Genomic DNA, 27,080 nt, shown 5'->3' on the forward strand with positions numbered 1-27,080 from the left:
ACACTGCTCCGTAGGCAATTATGTTTTCACTACTGTGAATGTTCACATCTGAACCACTGATGTGACTGATCACATTCACTCATAACATACTACTGTGCATGTTCACAACAGTGCCACAGCACTTATGTTTCTGTCATCATTCACATCAGTGATTCAAATGTGAACAGTGTGAATGTTCATATTCAATGATAATGTACCACTGTGAATGTTTACCACACTGCTCCGTAGGCAATTATGTTTTCACTACTGTGAATGTTCACATCTGAAGCAGTGAATGTGACTGATCACATTCACTCATAACATACTTCAGTGAATGTTCACAACAGTGCCACATCACTCACGATTCGCAGATGTGAATGTTCACATTCAATGATAATGTACTACTGGGATGTTCACAACAATGCCACTATGATTAATGTTCACATAGGTTGCCATTACTCTGCAAATGCTAAATAACAATATGCGTTTCTTGTTTTATTGAAGTACTGGTTGTGTGAGCACACAATCGTCCTCCAACCTCACAGACCCAATGCTTTTCCTCGCTGCGTGAAGTGGGATCTGACTGCTTTGCAGAAGAAGATGAAAACCATCTCTTTAGCAGATTTGGGTTTTAATGAGGTAGGGCCTTCAACTAGTGATCAAAACATTCACATTATAACACCACCCAAATATATGCGTTAAGTAACATAATTTTTTCATTTTCAGGTTAATGCCGGTGAACTCTTTGCAATCCCAACAGAATTACAAAAGTTCAAGCGTAAAACATTGAAAGTGGAGCCTGAAATTTATGAACCAGGCAGAACATCTCCCAACCTTTCTGACATCAAGGGAGAACAACACAGTGGCAGCAGCTCCCACTTTTCTGGGGATGGGGTAGACCTGAAGGATAGTAATGAGGACATTCACATTCCATTTAGCATCCAACATTATGACAGAGCTATTGTAATACCAGACACAAACCAACCTGATATCATTGATGTGCTTATCCAAGAAAATCGGAAGGCTTGGGGCGTCATAAGGCAATGGGAAGCAAAGTACAAACACCTTCAATTTTCATGGGAGTTGAGGGCAAGAGTCATAGCTGATCTTGAACATAGATTGTTTAACCAGTCCAGCCCGCCCAACGTGAATATCGAAATGAAGAAGTGCATGGAGCAGAAAGATAAAGAAATCAAACGCTTAACGCAGCTGGTCATCGACTTAGAATGCGATAAAACAATTCTTCAGGATCTTTACGATGACCAGTCAGTCCACATTGTCACACAAGCTATGTCAGAAAGGCAACCCCCTAGCCCAATGCAACACAATATCAACCCACCTTCTAGGGTCAAGCGTATAAAGGAAAAAGATCGCAAAGAAGATCGCCTGCCTGACTTCCAATACCCAGACTTATCTGGCCAAAAGCAGCCCCATCCAGTCGAAATGGTTGAAGATGTGGAGAAACACCCACCAGCAAAGCAGCCAAAAAAATTATCCTTTACCAACAAGTTCAAAGTCTGGGCCAAGATGTCCAAACATGACAAACAAAAGGTCCAAGCTTTACAAAAAAAATGGAGGCGATGAGTAAGTGACTGTGCAAACATCCAATGTTAACATTCACATTCCGTAATAGTCTATATTCCTCACTGTGTTCAGTTTTTTTGGTTTGTTGAGATATATACAATGTGAATATTTACATTGGTTTGTTAATAATGCACAGGCTGCTGGTGTGGAAAGGAGATTCGAAGGCTACATATGTGTATTTTGATGACATTGTCAACCTTATCAAGGAGGAATCAATACACAGCAATGTATGCCATTACAAATATAATTCACTCTTCATGCATATGCACACACAGACACACACACACTCACATCCACAAAATCTATATAATATGACCCCATGTTTGTGCAGCTCATAGATGCATATGCTAAACTGTTGCATGAACAACAAGAGGTGGTCAACCCAACTTCGGATGAAGCCTCATTGATCTTCACGAGCATGTGTTTGGTAAAATCTATCATTCCATTACTTGTAATGTGACTGTGAAACTTCACAGTCCATTAATTATTTGTCAAATGTGTACAGAAAGTGATACGAGAGTACCATCCTCGCAAAAGGAGTAAACACATTGACGCACATGTCAAAAACTACCAAGGAGAGAGATACCTACTATTCCCATTGCATCATGAGTACCACTGGACGATAGTTGTGTATGATGCTAAAGACAATTTGTGGAAGCATTACAACTCGTTGCGCCCAAGAACAAGCATACATGACCCGCATATCGACCAAGCACAGGAAATTGTAAGTGGCTATTTTTCAACACAAACATGACTTGTTCTCGTGCATTAAATGACTGTACACACACATATGTTTGCTGGTCCCTAATGTGAAATTCCATACACAGAGGAACTACATTGAGCATGTTGTGAGCGTTATTGGCGAGTCATCACCGCTACACACTAAGTTAGCAGGCCAAAATCCAGCACAACCAACCAAAAGTGTTGATGTCTGTCCTCAGCAAGGCGACGACTCGTAAGCCTCACTACATTTTTTTCAAATCCTCCATAACCATTATGCAAATATTCATGTCAACTGCTAATCAAAACCATTTCACATTTACAGAGTGGACTGCGGACCTGCAGTATGTTACATCATGCAGGCGCACGTATATCATGAAGAAATTGTGAGCAGCCTCAGTAGTGCAGAATGGCGTGGACTACGAGATTTGTTAGTGCATAGTTTTTTGAATCATAAGAAATCAGAGCTTCCTTAAAACCTATAGGTGGAGGGTGTCCACCTACGAACTAACCAACAGTCGATTTGAATGTTAATATGGAATGCGTTGATATTTTGACACAACAACTGATTGTAAAACAGTGATACAACATCTGTTAATAGGAAAAAGGCAGCTGCGAATTTTGAACTACTTTTGGTGTTGTTATGTTTTACATATGTGAATGTCCACAGTTGTACCACTAATGTGAATGTTCACAGTCACGAACGATATGCATACTGCTGTGTTGTTGTGAGAAAAATTTCTGCGAATGTTTGAACCTGACTGTTGTTTAATGCACATACTTTGTGCAGGAGTGTACACTTGGTCTACGTGACATAATTACGGATCACATACACATGTGTGAATATTCACATTTGTTCTTGCTCATAGCAATTGTAAACACTAATGTGAATGTTCATACTCACTTATGATATTCATAATGCCGTGTTGTGATGAGCATTCACTTATGATATTCATATGCATATGCACTAATGTTTACATTCACTTATGATATTCATATGCACTAATGTTTACAGCTGTGACTGTTCATAGTTGCAACACTGATGTGAATGTTCATACTCACTTATGATATTCATAATGCCGTGTTGTGATGAGCATATTTGATGCGATTTGTGGAACCAGTTTTTAATGTAATACACATACCTTGTGCAGGAATGTACACATTGTTTGCATGACATCATTACGGGTAACATGAACAGGTGTGAATATTCACATTTCTTTACATTCATAACAGTTGTACATGTTCACACCATGTCAATCTTCATGCATGTGAAAGTTCACATCACATCTTATATTCATGTCAACATTGACAACAATAAGGTAAAAACGTCCAACCCATGTGCAAGTTTTCACATAATATGATTCGTTTACGTAAGTGTGAATGTCCACATCATGTATTTATCATTACAACTTTAACAAAAAATCAGTTTCATACAGAAAATGAAAATGAAAAAGCACAAATGAAATACTAAGTTTGCCAAACCATTATTTTGCTTGCCAACACAACACAATCTTATTTCAGAAATGAATATAAGAATCCAATGTAAAACACAACGTTAAAATGAAAAATGTACATCCTATATCGGCTCCTTGCATGACTTCCGATTATGGCTCCCCAGCTTATCACATCTCCCGCACCTTATTTGCTTAAGTTTCTGACCCCTTGATGGGATCCTATTCTTTTTCGGCCTTTCGGGTGGTCTTTTCACAGTTGGCGGGTATATAGTGAAGTCCATGGGATCAAAAGGCGGCTTCTCCACCGATGGTAAAGGGAATATGGCACCCGAATACGCTCCACGATATGTCTGTACATGAAAGTAATGTTCCACACAATCATTGAGATTGTAGTGGCTCTTCTGAATGGCAACAACAGCATGGTCACATGGGAATCCGTTGATTTGCCATTTGAAGCACGAACATGTACGCCTCGCAACATCAACAGTAACAGATGGTATCGAATGAACTTCAAACACATTCTCATTGGCTTTGCTAACTTGCCAAGACCTGCTGTGATTGAACGAATCCATAAGCCTTGTTTCAAATGTAGGACAAATAAGCTCATTCCATTTGTTTGCTTGGTCACGCCGTGCAGACATTTGCCGCATCAACTGAGTACGAATTATGTCCACCATTTGAGTGATAGGAAGATTACGCGCTTCTTTAATCCAGTTATTAAATGACTCCGCCGCATTGGAAGTCATCTCCCCATAACGCATGCCCCTGCACAATATCACAAACATTTTACAACACGAAAGTTAACAGGTTTGAACATTCACGTTGACTGATGTGAACATTAACATCATTCGCAGTGAACATTAACATCAACTTACACGATGCACAGATGTGAACACTAACATCAACTTAAATGACAGAATGATGTGAATGTTAACAACAGCAAAATATGACAACGGATGTGAACATTCACATCATTCAAATCAGTCATTACTATCAGATGTGAACATTCACATCACTGACATTAAACATGAAACACAATTGGAAGATTTTTACAAATCCTAACTGATAATTCACATCGCTACCATTCTGACTTGACCAATGGAACACTTTATGAAACTATTATTACCTGAAGTATGAATTTGCCCAGTGCTCAAGTGCCAAGTCCTTGAAAAAATCATGTGCTCGTTGTTTACCCTCCTCTTTTAATTTTGCAAGCTTTTCATGGAACCCTACCACAGTTGGCTCATAAGCACAATCACCCAAACTACTTACTAGGTGATCCCTGAAGCCATTATCAATTCCTTTCATCCGGTCTCTTAAATTGCTCTTCAAGTGTCGTAAGCAATAACGGTGATGAGCCGATGGGAACACCTTCGGCATAACTTCTAACAGGCCAAGATTACGATCCGAAATAAAAGTAATCTGGCGGTTACCATCAACAACCTTCCCAAGTTCATGCAAGAACCACGACTAATTCGCCGTGGTCTCCGAATCAACAACCGCAAATGCAACAGGAAACAGACCTACAACATAACACCAATACACAACTGTTCACAGTATTCCAAAATGAATAGAAAACGATATAAACGAAACAGGTCATGTGAATGTTTATATCTACCTTGCCCTATTACTATTGTTATTTCTGGATTCAAGTTCATAAACAACAATGATGTGAACATTCACATTAACGCCCATCAATAATTCATTTTTGATTGTTCAGCAATTGATAATGTGAACATTCACAGTACTGTTCATTAACGGATCAACTGATAGTAGTATACACTGATGTGAATATGAATGTTCACATAACTATTATTAGCAGGCACAGATGTATAATACTATGAATGGATCAGTGTAGAATAATGTGAATGTTCACATTACAGGCATCAGCAGACACAGATGTGAACATTCACATCAGTGCATACTAATGTCAATGTTCACAGTACTTATAATTTCTCCATCACTCATTTGTCCATACTATGCATGTCAATGTGAATATTGACATGAATATAAAGGTAAAAAAATTACTAACCATTGTTTTCGTCTTTTGCCGTTGCCGCCAGTAGCTGACCTTTGTACTTTCCTTTGAGGAATGTTCCATCCAAGAATAATAAAGGCCGACAAGAATTGAACCCAGAAATACACGCAGCGAATGACACAAAGAAACGACGAAACTGTTGACTACTTGCATCATAGTCAATATTGACATAACTCCCCGGATTGTACCGCATCACAGCATCCGAATACCACCGCAGCTGGTCAAACGATAATGAGTGATCTCCATGAATACCAGCCTTTGCTTTCTCCACAGCCAACCATACGACATGGTAACTCACATCTAGCCCATAATCCCTCTTCAAAATAGTCACAACATCACACGGCCGAGTCAACGGCTTGTCCCTCACAATTTCAGATATGGTACTCGACACCAAATCCGAACTAACTCGCGGATTCTTCGATGTTCGGACATCCGTACCACACGTATGCACATCACTAAAACTCTTGATGTAGAAAAAATCATTTGCTCGTTGCGCTCTACAATGTATAGCCCACAAGCAGCCCCTCTCCTCGCGCATTGCACACACAACAGTAACTCTTGTTGTCTCGTTCTTCACGTATGTAAACTGAAACCCACATTGGATGGCGTACTTACATAAAACGTCACGAAATTCTTGTGCACCTCCAACAAACCGTTGTCCCACATGCGTAATACCATTTGCCCAAGGGGCTGACAACAACACCTTCTCGTTATGGTGGCAAAATCTTCGTAATGCATCAATTTCTTCCTCAACCCCCACACGCACCAATCCCAAACTAGTTGACTGAACAATACCACTTTTCAACTCAACCACAACTTCTACATGTTGTACCCCCATTGATTTAGCAAGCAGTAACATGTTCTGAAATTCTTCCTCATTGTCCAAATCACACTTCCTAATCCCAGGTAGTTTACAGAACAGTGAAATAGAACCAGCAGACAACTCATCCCATTTCTCACACAAACACTCCACCAAACGAGAATAACACATTGCGCGGGCAACATTTATTACAGTTGTACTGCAACCATATGTACACACCAACAGCATAAAGGTATCCATCTCCTATAAAAACACAAAAACACAACAATGAACATTAATAAAAATCAATATGAAAATTCACTTTGTGCAAAAAATAGATGAGTACGCGTACAGTTGAAGTGCTAAATCCATACTTCAGAATACGAAGATGTGAACATTCACATTGTTGTTAACAACATGTCAACATTAAGCAAACATCAAAGTAAAATGAGAAAATCAACAATCTTCACATCATATTCGCACGATGTGAACATTTACATTGACACAGACACTCTAAATTATATGACACACACAGAGCCTCATTCAGCAAACATCAATTTCAAATGAGAACATCCACATTCTTCACATAATCCACATTAACAAAATGTTAACATCCACATTGACATATATACTGATAATCAAATCATCTACAGAGATCCTCATTACGCATGCGTCCAAGTAAAATGAGAACTACACATTTAATCAAAATCGACATGAAAAATCACATTGTGCAAAAAATCAAAAATTACTACGCGTACAGTTCAGGTGCTAAATCCATAATTCACAAATACAAAGATGTGAACATTCACATTTATATTAACAAGATGCCAAAATTGCAAACATCAAAGTAAAAATGAGAACATCAACCAACTTCACATAATATTAACAAAATCTGAACATTTACATTGAAACATACACTCTGAATTATATCACACACATAGAGCCTCATTAAGTAAACATCAATTTAAAATGAGAACATCCACATTCTTCACATAATTCACATTAACAAAATGTCAACATTCACATTGCCATATATACTGATAATCAAATCATCTACACAGATCCTCATTACGCATACATCCAACTAAAATGAGAACTAACACTGTTGTTATCCCAGTTAGGCAACCCAAGAGGGGGGGTGAATTGGGTTATTAAAAATTTCACAATATTAAATATAACACAATATTCAGAATTTGAATAAATAAAAACAAACAGAATAATAATTATCAATATAAAGGTAGAAGAGATAGAGAGAGAAAATCAAACACTGCGATTTATAGTGGTTCGGCACGCCAGGCCTACGTCCACTCCCCAAGGAACCTCCTTGAGAATTTCTTTACTATCAATTGAATAAATACACCACCAAGCTTGTGGATTTGGCACAGGACTTACTCTTATCTATTGAGCCTCACTCAACAATAAATGCCTTACCCTTACAAAATCTCTCACAAAAATAAGGAATAAGAATAAGTGGTAATTGAACCCACTTTTACAATAATTCTCTCACAAAGAGTAGATATGAAAGTGTAAGAACAAAAGCTAGACTTAGATCTGAAAGTGAAAGAGCAGAATACTCAGAATTTTGGAGCTCACAGAAATATTTTCTCTTCAAGTTCTTGATTTCTTCTCCACATCCAACACCTCTATTTATACACAAAAATATACCCGTTAGACACTCCTTGCTGACGTCATGGCTTACATAAGCACGCTCTTGACGTCATGGCTTACATAAGCACGCTCCTGATGTCATCGCTTACATAAGCAGGCTCTTGATGTCATTGCTTACATAAGCACACTCCTTAAATTTAAATAGTCAGCAAATGATAAGAATTAAAAAGATAAAAATAAGATTGATTTTTTCTTCTTGTTTTTTTCAAACATGGAGCCACCGTTTTTGTAGACAATTTAATACAAAGTTCACAACTTTCAAACAAACAAATAATTTTCTCCATCTAGTTTATAATATATATATATATATATATACATATATACATAACTCCATCTTGCTCTTCTTGTTTAATTATAATATGATATAATTAATGTAGTGTAAAAAATTTAATAGCGCACGTGATGTATTCTGCATATAATGTTATATAAGTTCTGATCAAAATTTTGCATACAGAAAAATCTCTATAAATAATATTTATGATGGATCTGAAAATATATGTCATCTTTAAAATATTGTATATGTTGTAAAGATTTTAAACTAAATGTATTTTACCACTCCATATTAATTTTGTCAAAATAAGACAACCCATAAATATTAAATTTGTCAAAATAATACAACCAATCAATCGTTTTTGTCAAAATAATATAATTAATCAATTTGTCAAAATATGAATAGTAATTAACCCTATTTTTCAAAAAGTGAATAGTAAAGTTTTTGAAAATATTTAAAATAATCATTTTTGTCAAAATAATATAATTAATCGATTTGTCAAAAGATGAATAGTAATAAACCCTATTTTTCAAAAAGTGAATAGTAAAGTTTTTGAAAATATTTAAAATAATATTTAACATATATATTTTAAAAAGATAATATTATTTTATTTAAATAATATTTAACAAATATATATATTTTTTAAAAAGATAATAATTTGTGTCAAATAATATGTATATTAACTAATATATTTTAGACATCATCAAAATTAAATAATATGATTAACAACTGTTCTTCACATAATATGAATGTACTCCCCTCCACAGGACCACGTAAGAAGCATATAATTGAAAAACCAGCGCATCCAATTCATATCAATCCAAAAACAGAGCATCTGCTTCATCATACAAATGAACTGAACATGTATTCATAATCAAATTGATACTAACCTTAACCATGCAATCCTACAATCCTCCAGAAAGTCGAACACAACTGATTCGAACTACTTAAAGCTCGGAAAATGTGACAGCCGAACAGCTACCTCTTCGTCATCTTCACTCGCAAACCACAGAACCAGAACCAGACTAGAACACCAACAATGAAACCCTAGCACCACCAATCCTTCGAACGAGTATGCAAAACATAAACGTATCTCTTGGAATTGGATTGATGAAGAAAAACGTAAAATGGAAACTGCCAAACTGAATCAGCGAGGAAACAGGCACGTAAACAGGCACGTAATACGTAAATAGGTATAACACTGTACACACACATATATATATATATATATATGGGGGCAAAATAGTCCAGGAAAATATGTTAAATTAGGAAAATGGACCTTATGGAATAAAAAGAAAAGTTTATGGGACTAATCAGGTTATCATATTCTTTTGTGGACCTAATGGGTTATAACAACTTTAGAATGGATTTATCAATAAAAATCTCCCTAAAATTTGAATTTTCAATTTATTTAAATTATTTATTCCTAATAAATAAACATAAGTTAAACGTATACACAGCACCAAACAACTCCATAATTATGTCTTTGGGAGTCAAGATTTCTAAAGTCATGAGTCGTCACTTTCATTGGCTAGGATAGAAGCATATGTTTAACGAGTATAAGAGGATATCCCTCCCTCAACTTCTTACGCTATTTGGTGTGTTTGATTTTAATTTTCTAAAAATTGAATTTTTTGTTTTTAGTATTTTTTTTATTTTTAATGAATATTTTTAAAATTTTAAGTATTTTTTTTTAAACTTTTTTAGATGAACCCTACTTTGATATGTCTAAAAAGTAAAATATTTGTAAAAAAATTAATAAATACATAAGTATACGAAAAATATACTAAATTCTTTTATTATTTTTTAATTATTTTTTAATTTTTGGTATTTATAGTTAATTTTCTAAATATTTTTTTTGTTTACAATATTATACCTTTTAAGTGTATTAATATCAGGTGTATCTAAATATTTTTTTTAAAAAAAAATTGTTTAGAACATTAAAAAAATCAATGAAAACAAAAAAAATACAAAAAACAAAAAATTTCAAATTTCTAAAAGATGAATCCTAAAATTTGAATTTTTAATTTATTTAAATTATTTATTCCTAATAAATAAACATAAGTTAAACGTATACACAGCACCAAACAACTCCATAATTCTGTCTTTGGGAGTCAAGATTTCTAAAGTCATGAGTCGTCACTTTCATTGGCTAGGATAGAAGCATATGTTTAACGAGTATAAGAGGACCATTCCCACATACTCTACTAATAGTTTCGTAGGGATGAAATTATCTAATACACTATAAGAAATTAAAGTTTTAGAGGCAAAAATTTAAAAATAAAATAATTTTTTAGAAATAAAATATTTTTATTGATAAAAGTGTTATTATTTTATTTTTAGCAACAAATTGGACATTTAGTGATGAGTTACTAACATTTTGGGATCAAAAGTTTTATTTCAAAAAATAAACTTTTTTTGGATCAAGTTGTTTTTATCCGTAAAAGTGTATTTATTAGTGATATTTTTAAAATTTTGTTTTTAAAAACTCATTTTTTAACTTTCTAGGATGATCTATTAACGATTGTCTTCGTGACAATTGAAATTTGTCCATAAATATTTTTTTGCAACAAAATTTTTATTTTTAAAGTATGTTTGATTACTAAGATTATAACATAAGATTGAGATTGTTAGTTTATGGACTTATTAATCTCATATTTGATTGTAAATTTTATTAAGCGGATTACATATATGATGGACATTCAATTCGACGAAATTCGCAAAATTTTAATATTGAGAGTGTTGCTGGGGATTATAATTTAAGTATGAAAAAAATAAAATAAATAAAGACATAATAAATGGTTGTATCACTAATTTAATTGAATAACTAATCTTATATTAATTCATGAGATTATTAATCTTGTTAATATTAATCCTATTAATCAAACAATGCTTTAGAGACAAAAGAAAACTTAATTTCTAAAATTCTTATGTGTTATAGTGTAGGTCTACTCTATATTTTACTTGATACGCAATTATAATTAGTATTTCATAGTTTTTCTCCTATACTTTAGACTAACTGATTAACTGTTCTCTTATCATAAGGTGGGCACATAGGCTGTGGTAGTAGGACAGACCTACCAGACTGACAGAGAAGCCCTGATAAGGACTCCCAAGTTATAGAACACATCTTTAACTAAATGAAGATTCTTGTTGTTGGCAACGACACACACAACAGGCAGAAGAAAATAAATATCATTACTTGCATGATTGAATTGAAGATTCTGTTGAGTACCACAAAAGTATAATTAAAAAACCAAATTAAAAAGTTTGTGATTTGAAAGGAAAAAAAAAAGAAAGTGAAACTGCAACATCACGTACATACTAATCATACAACATGGTTCAAGCTAAAAATTGATTGGACACATTTTGTCACCCTGAGGTAGATCTCCTTCAATTGTTCATATAAGAAATATAAATATTTCCATAAAAAAAAAGAGGGTTATGTTGGCATTTTGTGGATAGCATTTGACTGTTAGAATTTTCTGTGTACAGTATGGGCAGAAATTGGAATCTAACCGTTACTTCATAACCTCTTACTTGCAAAAATCCAAGAATATGTTGGGTATATTTTTTTTTATTGGAGTATAAAACTCAATTAGTTTATTAAAAATATTTAGTTTTGTTAGTTGCATATTAGATTATTATACTTATCTATTTATATTATAGATATATCTCCTTTTATACTTATCTCAATCTTATTGTATTTTTATTTTCTTATGTACCTATCTAGGTTTCTTATCAGTCTATATATACAGGCTTCTGCTATTGTATTATTCATTCAATTCAATATATCAAAATTACTCTCATAATATGGTATCAGAGCATCATAGTGTGGAGAACGAGGAACAACCATGAACTGACTGACAATGTGAACAACATAAGTAATATATGGACGAGTAACCGTGAGATAGATAAGACTGCCAACTAGTTGACGATATAAAGTGGCATCAGTCAGTAGGGAGCCGTCAAGGGGGGTAAGACGAGTCTGAGGATCAACCGAAGTAGTGGCAGTCTTGCAATCGGTAAGACCAGCATGAGCCAAGAGATCAAAAGTATACTCGGCCTCGGTAAGAAAATAACCAGAGGAATCTTGTGAAATTTCCAAGCCAAGGAAGTAACTAAGTAAATCCAAATCTTTCATCTCAAATTGGCATTTGAGAATTTCTTTGAGACTAAAAAGACCCACTGTGTCATCTCCAGTGATAATCATATCATCCACATATAGTAGAAGGAGAATAGTATCACGCTCCGTCTTACGTATAAACAAGGCAGAATCATGGGCACTAGAGGAAAAACCAAAGTCATGAATGGTGGAGCTGAACTTGGCAAACCAAGCACGCGGAGCTTGTTTCAAACCATACAAAGCACAGCGAAGTTTGCAAACTTTGTTTGATGGAACAGAAGAACCAGGAGGAGGTTGCATATAAACTTCCTCAGTGAGGTCACCATTAAGAAATGCATTCTTGACATCCATCTGAAAAAGACTCCAGTGGCGAGTAGCAGCAACTACAAGTAAGCTGTGAACTAAAGTAAGACGAGCAACAGGAGCAAATGTTTCCTCGTAGTCAATCCCATATTCTTGAGTAAATCCCTGGGCTATAAGGTGAGCTTTGTAACACTCAATGAAACCATCAGAATAAGTTTTGAGGTTGTCAACCCATTTGCAACTAACAGTACTCTTTCTAGGAGGAAGATCAACCACATCCCAGGTATGAGTTTTATTGAAAGCCTGCAGTTCATCAGTCATAGCTTATTGCCAAAGAGGGTTAGAACAAGCTTCTCGATAGGAAGTAGGTTCATGGGAGGAAAAAGCAGTGGAACCAACAGTATAATCACGGAGAAGAACAGAAGGTCACCTTAACAGTGTAGAGTGACGCTCTGTTGGAGGAGAAACCTCAATGGAAGGTGAAGATGGAGAAACCTCCACAAGAGTTGGAGAAGGCGTAGGACCGTTAGCAGACATAGGATCCTCAGGATGCACGATAGGCATAGGCGACTATGGAAGCATGGAGGTAGAACCTGCATCAAATTCATTAGAAAACAAGTCTATGGAAATATTAGTAAAGGCTAGTGAGTGAGTGGACTGTGATAGTTGAAACTTGGAAAGATTGGAGAACATTTTGTGTTCCCAGAAGACCACATGATGGGAAATACAAAGGCGCTTGGAGATAGGATCCCAACAACGATACCCTTTATGTTCTATACCATATCCCAGAAAATAGCAAAGACAAGAACGAGGTTCTAGTTTAGTGTGTTCATGAGGCTGGAGTAGAACAAAACAAGCAGAACCAAAAACTTTAAGAGTGGTATAGTCAGGCGGAGAACCATACAAGCGCTCGTAAGGAGAAGTGTTAGCAATGACAGGTGTAGGGACACGATTTATGGTGTGAATGGCAGTGAGGGTAGCTTCCCCCCAAAATTTTTCAGGACAAGAAGAGGAGATGAGAAGAGTTTGGGTAGTGTCGAGAATATGGCAGTGCTTCCGTTCGGCTTGGCTATTTTGTTAGGATGTGCCTGCACAAGATCGATGAGATAGTGTACCATGAGCTCGAAGAAAAGAAAGAAAATCAGAATCCAAGTACTCCTTAGCATTATCATAACGAAAAATCTTAATAGTACGAGAAAACTGAGTGCGAACCATGGTAGAGAAATCATAATAAATCTGCTTAAGTTTAGAGCGATTTTTGAGAAGAAAAAGCCAAGTATAGCGAGAAAAATCATCAACAAAAATCACCAAGTATCTTAACCCCCCCATGGTTGGTATGGGAGAAGGTCCCAAAATATCATAATGTATAAGATCAAAAGGAGCAGTAGAAGTAGAAGTATTTTGATTAAAAGGTAAAGCAGGTTGTTTAGCAATTTGACAAAATAAACAATCGACATCTTCAAGACAGACACGACCTAACTGACCACTAGAAACCAAAGGTTTCAAACGACTAAAAGAGACATGTCCTAAGCGACAATGCCAAAGATGAAAAGAAGACATAGTAGATGCAGCAGCAGAGGAAGCAATGGAAGCAACAGTAGATGCTTTGTGTGGAATGCGAAGATGTAGAAGCTCGAACAGACGTCCATGCTTACAACCTACCCCAAGGATTTGTCTCGTCTGAGGGTGTCACGACCCAAACCCGCCCCTATGGATTTAGCACCGTAACCGGCCAGTAATCCAAGATTACCGAAGGCCTACTTAACAGTAATACAGTAATACAGAGTACAGGGGCTGGTGGAAGCCAAAACAGTAAATAGACAGTATCCAATGAGCAGTGATAATCTGTATGCAAAAAGACTTTTCATTCATATATATTCAGTTAGACAAAACAGTATGTATATATATACAATCATTCAGTACAGTACAGTATATACAGTCGTACAAATCAGATACAGAGACAGACGGGGAAAATTAAAAACACCCCTAAGCCGTAACTTGACAGGCTCGGAACCTCGCATTGAGGCACATAGGTTGGCTCGACAAAACTGGAGTTTACCCCGACGTTTCTAGCTACGGTCTATTGCTTGTACACCTACATATATATATATATATATATATAAGCAGTGAGCTAAAGCGCAGTGAATAACACAATGCGTAAAGGGGTTAAGAATGAATGTCCTTACAGTAATGAAAACAATTCATTAAACCAGTATTTCAGTCGTTTAGTCGGTACAGTCATATGTGGTACATCCATTAGCATAACAGTACAGTGAACAGTAGGTCTTAAAAGACCGAGCAGTAAATGATGGCCATCAATCAGTAAACAGTAGTGGTTCCAACAAGGGAACCGACAGAGATCTCTGTAACAGTAAAAGTAAACAGTAGGTGCCAAGGATGCCACAATACAGTTCAGAATATAGGGCATACATTCATTCAATTAACAGTATCAGTTCAGAAAGCAGTACGGTTCAATTGTTCAGAAGATAATCATTTTGAACATATCTTTACACAGTTGTTACTCACAGAGTTCTGGGCTACAGTAAAGCTAGAGCGCGTCCCCAATCGCCAACCCTACACAGTTACAGATTGAACACACATTAAGCTACACAGTTGGGAAATAATAACTTAATCCCTAATTGCCTCGGTGTGTTCTACATCTATATCCTCATTAAGATGCCTTAAACTAGGCCTAAGAATGCCTAGGATGAGATGAGGATGCAAAGATGCACTTTAAAAGCATTTTCAGACTTTTCAGAAAACAGGGGTCACGCTCGAGCGTAGGTTACTCCGCTCGAGCGGACATGCAGACAAAGGTTTCCGCTCGAGGGTAGACTTACTCGCTCGAGCGTTCTGCAAAACAGTCAAAAGTGCTGGATATGCGAAAATCACGCTCGATTGGGCGCTCGACACCCGCTCGAGCATGAGACACAATGCCCTGCTCGAGCGTCAATTATTCCACTCGAGCGGACTTCAAAACAGAACAAAATGCTGGGAACATGATTTCCACGCTCGAGCGCCAGTCACCCCGCTCGAGCGTGAGTCCAAATTCTGGAAATTCCAGATTTGAACCTCAAGCTCAAAACCAAGTTTTAAACCATAAATTTCGATCCTCTTGGGCCAATTTTCCAGAAAACACATCAAAAACTCATACTTTAAAATGATTCAAAGCTCAATTTGTAAAATCAAAGCCCAAGAGTGTTTCAAATAAATCCAATTCAAACCAATTTCCATGAATATGAAGAACGTGCAAACAGGCATGAATTTGAACACTTCAAAGCTTCAAATGCTAGCTCAATTGAGCCAATTCTTTCTAAAAACATGATGAAATCATGGACTACTCTTAAAACATGGACATGCATGTGAGGAATGTGAACTACAACCTCAAAATTTCAATATATATACATGCATGCAACAATTAAGCTTCAACACAACAATTTGAGCCATAAGTTGGCTTTAGTCTCCAACCTAGGTCTAAACCATGCAAGAAAAAATTTAAACACAAGAATGAGAAGATGAATTTCTACCTTAAGTCTCCAATTCAAGGAAGGGAAGCTCAAATATGCAATTTCTTCTTCAATTCCAAGCAATTCACAAGCTAAAGTGAGATGAAATCCAACTCTCTCCCTTATCTCCCTCTCTCTAGTTGGCAAAGGCAAGGAATGAGCTGAGCAAAAGTGTGCCTAGGTGTATACTAAGGCTCAAATATTGATCATGGTGTAGGCCACTCATGTGGCAAAATGGTAAATAAGGCCAACTATGCAATTTAGCTCATTTTAATCTAATTTAATCGTACCTAATCAGTTTTCAGGTAACTACACCATAAAATCACATAAATTACAATGATCATAAAACACTAATCGGTTTCCGGTTCGGCCGCCGATAAGACTTTCAATTAGCAGTTTAAACATAAAACTGAACAGATAATTAAATAGTCAACAGATAGCCATACAGTTAAACAGATATACTTAGTCAATTCAATTCCATATTTCAGTCAGTCAGTTCAGTAGTTTATTCAGTTCACATATCAGTCATAATCAGTTTTAGTTTAACGGTAATCAGTGGTTATTCGGTAAACAGTGACGAGGGTTGTTACAGTTTCCCCTCCTTAAAAAGAGTTTAGTCCTCTAAACTCGAATTACCTTCATTCTAGAAGAAAACAGGATTTAGTGGAAACAGTTCAGGATATCTTTTAGCCATATCATCTTCCCTTTCCCAAGTGGCATACACGCCACCATGGTTCTGCCAGTCAACTTTCACTAACGGGATCTCTTTGTTTCTCAACTTCTTGATCCGTCTGTTTACAATCTGAATAGGCCGTTCCTCGTAAGTGTAGTTATCACTCAACACTACCCGAGCAGGCTCTATCACATGGAAAGGATCCCGGAGGTAGTCCCTCAACATAGAAATGTGGAAGACGTTATGCATATGCTCCATTTCAAGAGGAAGCGCAACTTGATATGCCACTGGATTGACTTTCTCAATAATCTCATATGGTCCGACGTATCTCGGCGCTAACTTGCCTTTGACTCCAAAACGAGTTTGGCCTTTTATCGGTGTCACTTTCACAAACACGTGATCACCCACTTCATATTCTCTATCCCGTCTTCTAACATTAGCATAACTTTTCTATCTACTCTGCGCGGTTTTCAGTCTCTGTCGTATCAGTTCCACTTTCTCAGTCGTTTCGTATACAATCTCAGGCCCAAGCAAAGGCCCATCTCCAACTTCTGCCCAGCAAATCGGCGATCTACATTTTCTGCCATACAGTGCCTCGAAAGACGTCATACCAATACTCGAATGATAGTTGTTGTTATAGGCGAATTCAGTTAAGGGCAAATGACTTTCCCAGTTTCCCTGAAAATCAAGGACACACATTCTCAATAAATCCTCCAGAGTCTAGATGGTCCTTTCTGATTGACCATCTGTTTGAGGATGATAGGCACTACTCAGTCTCAATTTGGTACCCAATGCAGTCTGTAAGCTTTGCCAAAATCTCGATGTAAACTTTGAATCCCTGTCAGAAACAATGGATACAGGCACTCCATGCAGTCTAACAATTTCATCAATATAGAGTATAGCCAATTTGTCCACATTATAAATTGTCTTAATAGGTAAGAAATGAGTAGATTTAGTCAGTCTATCAATGATAACCCAAATTGAGTCCATACCTTTACTGGAGCGAGGCAATCCCACAATAAAATCCATGGTGATATGTTCCCATTTCCACTCCGGAATCGGTAAGGGCTGCTATAAGCCTGCGGGTCGTTGATGTTCGGCTTTGACTTGTTGGCAATGAAGACATTTCGATACAAAGTTAGCAATTTCTTTCTTCATTCCTGGCCACCAGAAATTCAGTTTCAGATCTTGATACATTTTCGTATTCCCTGGATAAATAGAAAATTTTGAATTGTGGCCCTCTTGCAGAACTCTTCTTTTCAATTCAGAATCATTTGGTACGCACAGTCTTTCTTGAAATTTCAGTACATTACTTTCAAATTTGAAACCCGGTCTTGGTTTGGATTCCCTTTCTTCGATGATCTTCTTCAAGAAGTCATCCAGTTGCTGTTTCTCTTTAATCTCTTCAATCAGTGCTGGTTGAGCAGACATAGCAGCTATTGTTCCACCTTGTTCTCGTAAAACAATTTCAATCTCATATTTTTCAAGGTCACAAAGTAATTCTTTCTGCCCAGTAAGCAAACAGGCTAAATTTCCAATCGATTTCCGGCTCAATGCATCGGCAACGGTGTTGGCTTTTTCGGATGGTACAAAATCTGTAGGTCATAGTCTTTAATCAGTTCTAGCCATCTCCGCTGTCTCATGTTCAGTTCTTTCTGTGTGAAGAAATATTTCAGACTCTTGTGGTCGGTATATACTTCACATGTCGCCCCATACAGATAGTGACGCCAGATTTTCAGTGCAAATACTACTGCAGCAAGTTCCAGATCATAGGTCGGGTAGTTCTTTTCATGCGGTCTCAGTTGTCGGGAAGCATAGGCAATTACTCTCCTATTCTGCATTAAAACACACCCCAAACCCTTATGAGAAGCATCACTAAATATGGTAAAACCATCCGTACCTGAAGGTAAGGTAAGAACTGGTGCAGTCACGAGTCGAGTCTTCAACTCTTGGAAAGCTGATTCCTTTTGGTCAGTCCAGTCAAATGACATCCCCTTCTGTGTCAGTTGAGTTAATGGTAAGGCAATTTTGGAGAAGTCTTTGACAAATCTTCTGTAATACCCGGCTAGTCCCAAGAAGCTTCGAACTTCTGTCACATTTGTTGGTCTAGGCTAGTTCACTACAGCTTCAATTTTCTGCGGATCAACAGAAATTCCATCTTTGCTAACAACATGCCCCAAAAACATAATATGATCAAGCCAAAATTCGCATTTAGACAGTTTAGCATAAAGTTTCTGTTCTCTTAGGGTCTGTAGGGCAAGTCTCAGATGTTGTTCATGTTCTTCTCTAGTCTTAGAATAGATCAGGACGTCATCAATGAATACAACAATAAAGTCATCGAGGAATGGTTTAAAGATTCTGTTCATGAGGTCCATAAATGCAGCATGTGCATTGGTAACTCCAAAAGGCATAACTAAAAATTCATAATGTCCATACTTCGTTCGAAAAGCAGTTTTGTCTATGTCTTCTGGTTTAACTTTCAACTGATGGTATCCTGATCTGAGATCAATCTTAGAGAACACTTGAGCACCCTGTAACTGATCAAATAAGTCATCAATACGCGGTAAGGGATACTTATTTTTCACAGTTACCTTATTCAGTTCACGGTAGTCAATACATAGTCTCAGTGAGTCGTCTTTCTTTTTCACAAATAAAACAGGAGCGCCCCATGGTGAAGTACTAGGCCTGATGAACTTCTTATCTAACAGTTCTTGCAGTTGCACTTTCAATTCCTTCAGTTCAGTCGGAGCCATTCGATAAGGAGCTTTAGATACGGGTTGGGTACCCGGAATCACATCAACGGTAAACTCAATCTCTCTGTCAGTCAAATCCCCTGGCAGATTATCTGGGAAAACATTTGGAAATTCTCTGACTATAGGAATACTGTTCACGTTAGCATCATCATCAATAGATACAGTCAATATAGAACACAGATATCCCTTACAGCCCTTTCTAATCAATTTAACAGCTTTCACAGATGAAATCAAATACGGAGGAGGTACTACTCCAACCCCATTAAGTACAAATTCGGGTAAACCCGGTGGACGAAAAATTACTTGTTTTGTTACACAGTCTATGGTAGCATGGTATTTTGTTAACCAGTCCATTCCCAATATTACATCAAAATGATCAATGTTCAGGGGTAGTAAGTCAATAAACAAATGTGCATCTCCAACAATAATTTCACAAGTAGGATACATATATGCATAGGCCATAGATCCCCCAACAGGTGAAGATACGGCTAACAGGTAATTCATGGGTTCTAAGGGTCTATTCAATTTTCGCGAAAAAGCATGCGATACATACGAATGGGTAGACCCCGAATCAATCAGTACATATGTATTTTGAGTACAAATAGAGAGGATACCTGACACCACGGTCTCGGTATTTTGTACGTCTCCCGGTACTAGGGCGAACACTCGGCCCTACCTTATAGGCTCTTTCCCGGTAGTTTTGGGGTTCGATTTTGGTGCAACAGTTGAGGCTGCCACGCTTGGTGTAACTTTATTACTGGCCTGCGGAGCAGAGGGACAGTCTTTAACCATGTGGCCCACCTTGCCACACCTGTAACAGGCTCCAGATATTTTGTAACTGACCCCTTTGTGCTTCTTGCCACACTCAGAACAAGATGGTATGAAACCACTCCCCTGGCTGGGCTAGTTGTTGACCCCGTATTCTGTTTCTTGTTCACTGGGTTATGCTTGCCTTTCTTGAATTTGAAACCCTGCATTTTCCCATGCCATTCAGACGCTGGTGTTTCAGTTTTCAGTGCCTCGATGTTCGATTCAGCCATCAAGGCTCGGTCAAGAACATTTACATAGTTTGGTAGCTTCAGAACATTAATTCTGTCGAGAATTGCAACATTAAGGCCACCTTCGAACTTCCTGGCCTTCTTGTACTCGGTGTCCACCATGTGTGGTGCATATCTAGCAAGTTCGGTGAATTTTGTTTCATATTGAGCAACAGACATTGTGACCTCTCTTAGCTGTTCAAACTTAGTTACTTTCTATCCCTGACACACTGAGGGAAATACTTTTCGAAGAAGGCTCCTTTGAATTGAGCCCAAGTCATAACGGTGTTGGTGTCGCGGACTAACATCCACCACCTTCTGGCCTCTTCTTGTAGTGTAAAGGTGGCTAGCAGTACTTTATGTGCTTCAGAGCACGGAAAGACTTCAAACAATTTTTCTGTCTCAAGCACCCAAGCTTCAGCCTTTAACGGTTCAAGGCCTCCCTGAAACGATGGCGGTTTCATTTTGCTGAACTTCCGGGTGAGAGCAATTATGTCATCATTAACAGGTAGTTCTGGCTGTACTGGAGGAGGTGGGGGTTATTGGTTTTGTTGTTGCCCTAACCTTTCAGTTATTAGTTCCATCATTCTCTCTAGTCTTGCCATTCTTGCCTCAGAAGATGAGGTTTCAGATTCATTTGCAGTTCTCGCATTATCTATTTCACTATAGGCAGTTATAGCAGTTATCAACATAGGCAGTCATTCATTTAAACAGAATAACACATTAGCATATATTCAGTCATATCATAGCCACACACTTATCATGCTCATGTGATGCCCTATTTACTTTTCTAGGCTAGGACACCCTATAACTCATTTGGACACGTGTGTGCGGTATAACTCGTGGTAAGTATCGCTCTGATACCACTTTGTCACAACCCAAACCCGCCGCTATGGGTTTAGCACCGTAACCGGCTAGTAATCCGAGATTACCGAAGGCCTACTTAACAGTAATATAGTAATACAGAGTACAGGGGCTGGTGGAAGCCAAAACAGTAAATAGACAGTATCCAATGAGCTGTGATAATCTGTATGCAAAAAGACTTTTCATTCATATATATTCAGTTAGACAAAACAGTATGTATATATATATATACAATCATTCAGTATAGTACAGTCTATACAGTCGTACAAATCAGATACAGAGACAGACGGGGAAAATTAAAAACACCCCTAAGCCGTAACTTGACAGGCTCGGAACCTCGCATTGAGGCACATAGGTTGGCTCGACAAAACTGGAGTTTACCCCGACGCTTCTAGCTGCGGTCTGGTGCCTGTACACCTACATATATATATATAAGCAGTGAGCTAAAGCGCAGTGAATAACACAATGCGTAAAGGGGTTAAGAATGAATGTCCTTACAGTAATGAAAACAGTTTATTAAACCAGTATTTCAGTCGTTTAGTCGGTACAGTCATATGTGGTACATCCATTAGCATAACAGTACAGTGAACAGTAGGTCTTAAAAGACCGAGCAGTAAATGATGGCCATCAATCAGTAAACAGTAGTGGTTCCAACAAGGGAACCGATAGAGATCTCTGTAACAGTAACAGTAAATAGTAGGTGCCAAGGATGCCATAATACAGTTCAGAATATAGGGCATACATTCATTCAATTAACAGTATCAGTTCAGAAAGCAGTATGATTCAATTGTTTAGAAGATAATCATTTTGAACATATCTTTACACAGTTGTTACTCACAGAGTTCTGGGCTACAGTAAAGCTAGAGCGCGTCCCCAGTCGCCAACCCTACACAGTTACAGATTGAACACACACTAAGCTACACAATTGGGAAATAATAACTTAATCCTTAATTGCCTTGGTGTGTTCTACATCTATATCCTCATTAAGATGCCTTAAACTAGGCCTAAGAATGCCTAGGATGAGATGAGGATGCAAAGATGCACTTTAAAAGCATTTTCAGACTTTTCAGAAAACAGGGGTCACGCTCGAGCGTAGGTTACTCCGCTCGAGCGGATATGCAGACAAAGGTTTCTGCTTAAGCGTAGACTTACTCGCTCGAGCGTTTTGCAAAACAGTCAAAAGTGTTGGATAGGCGAAAATCACGCTCGATTGGGCGCTCGACACCCGCTCGAGCATGAGACACAATGCCTCGCTCGAGCGTCAATTATTCTGCTCGAGCGTCAATTATTCTGCTCGAGCGGACTTCAAAACAGAACAAAATGCTGGGAGCACGATTTCTACGCTCGAGCGCCAGTCACCCCGCTCGAGCGTGAGTCCAAATTCTGAAAATTCCAGATTTGAACCTCAAGCTCAAAACCAACTTTTAAACCATAAATTTCGATCCTCTTGGGCCAATTTTCTAGAAAACAAATCAAAAACTCATACTTTAACATGATTCAAAGCTTAATTTGTAAAATCAAAACCCAAGGGTGTTTCAAATAAATCCAATTCAAACCAATTTCCATGAATATGAAGAACGTGCAAACATGCATGAATTTAAACACTTCAAAGCTTCAAATGCTAGCTCAATTGAGCCAATTCTTTCTAAAAACATGATGAAATCATGGATTACTCTTAAAACATGGACATGCATGTGAGGAATGTGAACTACAACCTCAAAATTTCAATATATATACATGCATGCAACAATTAAGCTTCAACACAACAATTTGAGCCATAAGTTGGCTCTAGTCTCCAACCTAGGTCTAAACCATGCAAGAAACAATTTAAACACAAGAATGAAAAGATGAATTTCTACCTTAAGTCTCCAATTCAAGGAAGGGAAGCTCAAATATGCAATTTCTTCTTCAATTCCAAGCAATTCACAAGCTAAAGTGAGATAAAATCCAACTCTCTTCCTTATCTCCCTCTCTCTAGTTGGCAAAGGCAAGGAATGAGCTAAGCAAAAGTGTGCCTAGGTGTATACTAAGGCTCAAATATTGATCATGGTGTAGGCCACTCATATGGCAAAATGGTAAATAAGGCCAACTATGCAATTTAGCTCATTTTAATCTAATTTAATCGTACCTAATCAGTTTTCAGGTAACTACACCATAAAATCACATAAATTACGATGATCATAAAACACTAATCGGTTTCCGGTTCGGCCGCCGATAAGGTTTTCAATTAGCAGTTTAAACATAAAGCTGAACAGATAATTAAACAGTCAACAGATAGACATACAGTTAAACAGATATACTTAGTCAATTCAATTCCATATTTCAGTCAGTCAATTCAGTAGTTTATTTAGTTCACTTATCAGTCATAATCAGTTTCAGTTTAACGGTAATCAGTGGTTATTCGGTAAACAGTGACGAGGGTTGTTACAGAGGGTCCTGCACCAAACAACCATTACCAGAAAATGTAAGGGTTAGACCAAGTTCACGTAACTGACCAACAAAGATAAGATTCAATTGAAGAGCAGGAATGTAATAAGTATCAAAAAGAGACACGGTGGAAGTAGAGATTGGTCCAATGTGACTAACCGACATATGAGAACCATCAGCAGTGTGTATAGGGGGAACATAAGATGATGATGAGAAAAAAGAAAACATAGTGGAGTCAGAAGTCGTGTGATTATAGCATGCAGAATCAAAATACCATGAAGAGTTACCTAAGGTCACTAAAAGAGCAGTAGAGGGGAGAGTACCAGATTTGGCGAGCACCTGGTTGATGGACTCAACATCATCCATAGAGAAAGAAGGAGTAGTGGAATCAGTGGAGTGGTGAGTAGAGGAACCCTCAAAAGCAAGCAGAGCGAGAACCTTGGCCAGAATTAGACTGATACTGAGAACGAGAAAACCTGGTCTTAGTTAGATGAAGCAGTAGAAGGAGCTCGAGGACAACTACTTTGAAGATGACCTAGAGCAGTCTTGTAACACGTCAAGTATTCGCGAACTTGGCACTGAACGAGAGAATGATTGGCTGGCACGTCAGCGGCTGATGAGGGCTCACGTCAGCGGCTGAAGATGAAGGGAAACAGCTGAGGAAGCCGGGCGGAAGCTGAGGCAGGGGCCACACTGCTAGAAGAAGCCGGGCAGAAGCCGATGAGGATTCGAATGATGCGGAAGTCGATGACGATCGATGCAGAAGCCGACGGCCAAGCCGAGGTCAGATCGGCTGAGGCGGAAGCCAAGGGACTGAAGCCTAGGGAAGCCGGCTGAGGCGTGTACGGAAGCGTGCTGTGAGTGGAAGCAACGTCAATCGACGCGCTTCTCTTTGGAAGGCACGTGAAGGCGCATAGAAAGGTTGATGGTGGTGATTTTGATTCGCATTTTGCGCTATCTCAAAGGAACTCTGTTTCATGGTCTTTACTACTCCTCTCACTCTTATCTACAATTGCATGCATTTTCTGATACCGATTGGGTCGGGGATCCTACTGACCGTCATTCCACTACTGGGTTCTGTTTTTTCTTGGGCAACTCTCTCATTTCCTGGCGTAGCAAGAAGTAAACTCTTGTTTCTTGTTCTAGTACAGAGGCTGAGTATCGTGCTTTTGCTAACACTACTCAAGAGCTTGTGTGGCTTCGTTGGCTTTTTTCTGACATGGGAGCTTCTCATTCTATTGCCACCAATCTTTATTGTGACAATCAAAGTGCTATTCAGATTGCACATAACGATGTCTTCCATGATCGCACCAAGCATATTGAGATTGATTACCATTTCATATGCCAGCGTATTACTAGTGGCCTTACTCTTTGTTACCTTTGTTGATCAGACTACCGATCTCTTCACCAAAACTCATCTTCCATGCTGCTTCTCTGATCTCCTCTCCAAGCTCAAGTTGATATCTTCCTTACCACCTTGAGCTTGAGAGGGGGGGGGGGTGTTAGCTGTATATTATACTATTATACTTATCTATTTGTATTGTAGATGTATCTCCTTCTATACTTGTCATCAATCTCATTGTATCTCTATCTTCTTATGTACCTATCTAGGTTTCTTATCAGCCTATATATACAGGCTTCTACTATTGTATTATTCATTCAACTTAATACATCAGAATTACTCTCATAACAAGTTTGATTTGGTATTTGTTATAATATATTTGTGAGAACCCGAATATAAAAATTAAGTAAATAATTAAATAATAATATTACAATCTCAAATATTTTGGTGGTGAATTCTAAGGTGCAAATTAAATATTATTGGAGGATCCTTTAATTAATTTTTAAACCTAAAATAAATTTATGGTGAAAGTCATTGATTTAGAAGCAAGATTTATTATTAAAAAAAAAAATTAGAGAAGAGGGTGTGACTTGAACTCTAGACCATAAAATTAATAAGTTAGGCTCTTACCACTTGAGTTGCATGTAACTTATATATGTATTTTGTATATTTATCTATCTATTTGACCTAAGTGTGCCCACCACTAGTATAAAATAAAATAAACACAAACCCTAACTCTTGTTATAATTGTTTTCCACAACACTAGCAGCCCTAGCAGCCGTGGGTTTATGAAGGAAAGAGAGGGGTTTTTCAATCATCAAGATTATTGTTGTAGCCAAGAAGGAGAGCTTTGGGTGTGTTGTGTTGTGTGGCCTCCTAGATTTTCTTCTCTTCTTTCTTTGTTCTTCATCCTTATTCTATAATTATTTTATTCATTCATGGAGAGGTTGTAGGTTTATGTATTTTGTATATATATGTATACACTGTTAAGAAATCTGAGGAGCTAAATTTATGTGTAAAGAATGGGTGTAATTCTTAGTTCAAAAATTCTGCACAGAATCACGAACTTTAAAAATCAAGAAACCATATCAAACGGATGAATTTTAATCTGAAATTTTTACAGTAGATCAATTACATATTGAATTGCATATCTGATTTTTTTCATAATTTTTGGGAGTCGAAATCCATATAAATTGAGGTATTCAAATTTGTCCAGGAAACCAGTCCGAAACAGTAAATTCGGGAGTGTTGTTCTCTTTGGGTATAAATCCAAAAATTATCAAGTCATTAGAACCGGTTACGAGTCGAGTTTCGTACGTTTTTGGCCTTGCATTGATTGCTCATGTATATTAAGAGAACCGTCAATTTCTTTAAAGTGCTGCAGAAAACAACATGTTTGGATATAATAAATTGTAGATAATTATTTTGATAAGCAAATCAAGTGAAACCAATTGGGTTTGAAACTTAGGATATATTAGATCATATCTGGAGGTTTTTAGAATTTTTCAAATAGCGTGGAGTGGGTTTTGTAATTTT

At 37.5% G+C, this 27,080-nt stretch overlaps 1 long non-coding RNA gene across 1 annotated transcript; it reads left to right on the top strand.

Moving 5' to 3' along the window:
* The first annotated feature begins 1,894 nt into the window (after nt 1-1,894).
* LOC145799135 (uncharacterized) lies at nt 1,895-2,537 on the top strand. Its single transcript, XR_014341149.1, has 3 exons — nt 1,895-1,990; nt 2,069-2,287; nt 2,391-2,537. It is a non-coding gene; the product is annotated as an uncharacterized LOC145799135 (long non-coding RNA).
* Nucleotides 2,538-27,080: the final 24,543 nt, after the last annotated feature.

Source organism: Camellia sinensis, chromosome 9 (assembly GCF_055761805.1).
Source record: "Camellia sinensis isolate YWXY chromosome 9, ASM5576180v1, whole genome shotgun sequence".
Taxonomy (NCBI): domain Eukaryota; kingdom Viridiplantae; phylum Streptophyta; class Magnoliopsida; order Ericales; family Theaceae; genus Camellia; species Camellia sinensis.